A 5,000-nucleotide genomic window follows, 5' to 3' on the forward strand; every position below is an offset into this window, starting at 1 on the left:
CAGCCTAAAATCCTAAATCATGATTTAAATCTAAGCCATGGGGTGTTTTCCAGTCATCCTGTATCATCCTCTTATCAGAAATCCAAATTATCTGGTATCATCAAGAAATTGACACCTTTGGGATCCCCATTCCTGTAAAATTACACTAGTCATTCTTTTTTATCTCATTGTGTGTACGATGTCAGTTACAAGACGAAAATACTATCTCGAATAAAGCATTTTCATTTTTCATTTCGTCGTTATAATGCATGCACACACACACACACACACACACACACACACACACACACACATATATATATATAAATATATATATATATATATATATATATATATATATATATATATATATATATAAATATATATATATATATATATATATATATATATATATATATATATATACAATATATATACATATATATATTATACATATATATACATGGATTTATATATATATATATATATATATATATATATATATATATATATATATATATATATATATATATACTGTATATATATATATATATATATATATATATATATATATATATATATATATATATATATGGATATATATATATATATATATATATATATATATAAATATATATATATATATATATATATATATATATATATATATATATATATATATATATATATATACATTTGAAGCCTCTAAATTGAATAAAAAGCTGTAAGAAGTAATGAAAGAAATAAAAGATGAAAGGAAATATAACCTGATGGAACTCATAAGGAATTCATAATCTGCCGTAGTTCGTATCTGAATCTATTTCGGGTCTGTCTCCCAACCACCGAGATTCCTGAGAGGTCACTCCTTGACATTTAAATTCTTACATACACGTGCTTCACTGGAATTACTACCTGTATGATCTAATTCTAAGTCTTGCTTTAGCTTGTAAACGCTGGTATGCAACCAGGTCATTTGCCAAATAGGACTGATCTTCTAAACTTTATCTAACGACATTACAAGATGCGATTCAAAATGTTGACTTTACTATATTGCCAGTTTTTGGGTGACCGGACCACCCTTGTATACTTTTTCAATTTTCTGAATATATTTGAAATCTGTCAACCCATTCTCAGAGATTTTCTCTTTTATGGTCAATAACAACACCTAAATAAGAAAACAATGAACATTAGTTCTTTTTTTAATAGGCTTAATGGCAAAACGTTGTTAAAGATTAAAATGTTAATCATGATTCACTGCAATAGTCTTTTCTACCACATGTTATCTTGATTATCGTTATTTCCTTTTTTACAGCAGACTTGGGAGACTCTGAGGACGGAACCTTTTGGGAAGGTGCATCCAATCTATGCAGTAAGTATAGAAATGAAACAAAAGATTACTTCCATCCAGTAGAATATAAACATACTTGAAAGAAATATGTATTTTTAAAGAAACTTAGGGGTCCTAGTTTTTACGTAAAAAAGACAGGATTGAAATAAAGGTTTATGTATATTAACTGGGATACATACATACACACACACACACACACACACACACACACACACACACATATATATATATATATATATATATATATATATATATATATATATATATATATATATATATATGTGTGTGTGTGTGTGTGTGTGTGTGTTGTGTGTATGTGTGTGTGTGTGCGTGTGTTTAATGTGATGTATATAACCATGTCTACGTGAGTATATATTTATATGTATGTATTTATGCAGTATTATTTACAAAGTAATGGAAAGACTTACACACAATCACATACACACACACACACACACACACACACATATATATATATATATATATATATATATATATATATATATATATATATATATATATATATATATATATATACATATATATAAATATGTATATATATATTTATATATACATATATGTATATATATATATATATATATATATATATATATATATATATATATATATATATATATATATATATATATTTAAATTTTCTTTCGGTTTTATATAAGCATTTATATGTATAGGCCTATATTCATATGTATATATGTATGTACATACTTTTTTACCCATGCTTATAGTGTATATATATATATACAAATATATACTTACATATATATACATATATATATATATATACATATATATATATATATATATATATATATATATATATATATATATATATATATATATATATATATATATATATATATATCATCATCATCATATACCAAAGGCACTTCCCCCAATTTTGGGGGGTAGCCGATATCAACAAGAACAAACAAAAAAGGGGACCTCTACTCTCTATGTTCCTCCAGCCTAACCAGGGACTCAGCCGAGTTCAGCTGGTACTGCTAGGGTGCCACAGGCCAACCTCCCACATTTCCACCACAGATGAAGCTTCATACTGCCGAGTCCCCTACTGCTGCTACCTCCGCGGTCATCTAAGGCACAGGAGGAAGCAGCAGGGCCTACCGGAACTGCGTCACAATCGCTCGCCATTCATTCCTATTTCTAGCACGCTCTCTTGCCTCTCTCACATCTATCCTCCTATCACCCAGAGCTTTCTTCACACCATCCATCCATCCCAACCTTGGCCTTCCTCTTGTACTTCTCCCATCAACTCTTGCATTCATCACCTTCTTTAGCAGACAGCCATTCTCCATTCTCTCAACATGGCCAAACCACCTCAACACATTCATATCCACTCTAGCCGCTAACTCATTTCTTACACCCGTTCTCACCCTCACCACCTCGTTCCTGACCCTATCTACTCGAGATATACCAGCCATACTCCTCAGACACTTCATCTCAAACACATTCAATTTCTGTCTCTCCATCACTTTCATTCCCCACAACTCCGATCCATACATCACAGTTGGTACAATCACTTTCTCATATAGAACTCTCTTTACATTCATGCCCAACCCTCTATTTTTTACTACTCCATTAACTGCCCCCAACACTTTGCAACCTTCATTCACTCTCTGACGTACATCTGCTTCCACTCCACCATTTGCTGCAACGACAGACCCCAAGTACTTAAACTGATCCACCTCCTCAAGTAACTCTCCATTCAACATGACATTCAACCTTGCACCACCTTCCCTTCTCGTACATCTCATAACCTTACTCTTACCCACATTAACTCTCAACTTCCTTCTCTCACACACCCTTCCAAATTCTGTCACTAGTCGGTCAAGCTTCTCTTCTGTGTCTGCTACCAGTACAGTATCATCCGCAAACAACAACTGATTTACCTCCCATTCATGATCATTCTCGTCTACCAGTTTTAATCCTCGTCCAAGCACTCGAGCATTCACCTCTCTCACCACTCCATCAACATACAAGTTAAACAACCACGGCAACATCACACATCCCTGTCTCAGCCCCACTCTCACCGGAAACCAATCGCTCACTTCATTTCCTATTCTAACACATGCTTTACTACCTTTGTAGAAACTTTTCACTGCTTGCAACAACCTTCCACCAACTCCATATAACCTCATCACATTCCATATTGCTTCCCTATCAACTCTATCATATGCTTTCTCCAGATCCATAAACGCAACATACACCTCCTTACCTTTTGCTAAATATTTCTCGCATATCTGCCTAACTGCAAAAATCTGATTCATACAACCCCTACCTCTTCTAAAACCCCCCTGTACTTCCCAGATTGCATTCTCTGTTTTATTCTTAATCCTATTTATCAGTACTCTACCATACACTTTTCCAACTACACTCAACAAACTAATACCTCTTGAATTACAACACTCATGCACATCTCCCTTACCCTTATATAGTGGTACAATACATGCACAGACCCAATCTACTGGTACCATTGACAACACAAAACACACATTAAACAATCTCACCAACCATTCAATTACAGTCACACCCCCTTCCTTCAACATCTCAGCTTTCACACCATCCATACCAGATGCTTTTCCTACTCTCGTTTCATCTAGTGCTCTCCTCACTTCCTCTATTGTAATCTCTCTCTCATTCTCATCTCCCATCACTGGCACCTCAACACCTGGAACAGCAATTATCTCTGCCTCCCTATCATCCTCAACATTCAGCAAACTTTCAAAATATTCCGCCCACCTTTTCCTTGCCTCCTCTCCTTTTAACAACCTTCCATTTCCATCTTTCACTGTCTCTTCAATTCTTGTGCCGGCCTTTCTTACTCTCTTCACTTCTTTCCAAAACTTCTTCTTATTCTCTTCATATGACTGACCCAGTCCCTGACCCCACCTCAGGTCAGCTGCCTTCTTTGCCTCAGGTACCTTGCGCTTTACTTCCACCTTTTTCTCTCTATATTTTTCATACATCTCTATACTATTACTCTGCAGCCATTCTTCAAAAGCCCTCTTTTTCTCTTCCACTTTTACCTTCACTCCTTCATTCCACCATTCACTGCCCTTCCTCATGCTGCCTCCAACAACCTTCTTGCCACATACATCACTTGCAATCCCAACAAAATTTTCTTTTGCTAACTTCCACTCCTCCTCTAAATTACCAGTTTCTCTTACTCTCACCTCGTCATATGCCATTTTCAACCTTTCCTGATATTTACTTTTTGCCCCAGGTTTTATTAGCTCTTCAACCCTCACTAGCTCCCTTTTACATCCAACTACTCTATTCCCCCACTCTTTTGCTACAACCAATTTTCCTTCCACCAAAAAATGATCAGACATACCGTTAGCCATACCCCTAAACACGTGCACGTCTTTCAATCTTCCAAACATTCTTTTAGTTACCAACACATAATCCATTAATGCCCTTTCTACTACTCTTCCATTTGCCACTCTTACCCATGTATACTTATTTTTATCTTTCTTCTTAAAAAAAGCTAGCACTTATTACCATCTCTTGTTCAACACACATATCTACCAGTCTCTCACCACTCTCATTTTCACCTGGTACACCATACTTCCCAATGACACCTTCTACCTCTCCAGCACCCACTCTAGCATTCAAGTCACCCATAACAACTACA

At 34.7% G+C, this 5,000-nt stretch overlaps 1 protein-coding gene across 1 annotated transcript in view; it reads left to right on the top strand.

Moving 5' to 3' along the window:
* The window catches only part of LOC137645407 (uncharacterized), an 87,353-nt gene that overhangs the window by 48,844 nt on the left and 33,509 nt on the right, over positions 1-5,000 (top strand). The window contains exon 2 of the mRNA XM_068378210.1: positions 1,292-1,348. The gene's annotated coding sequence lies outside the window, so the exon portion shown is untranslated. The remainder of the gene's footprint in view (positions 1-1,291; positions 1,349-5,000) is intronic.

The sequence above is a fragment of the Palaemon carinicauda genome, chromosome 8 (assembly GCF_036898095.1).
Source record: "Palaemon carinicauda isolate YSFRI2023 chromosome 8, ASM3689809v2, whole genome shotgun sequence".
Classification (NCBI taxonomy): Eukaryota; Metazoa; Arthropoda; class Malacostraca; order Decapoda; family Palaemonidae; genus Palaemon; species Palaemon carinicauda.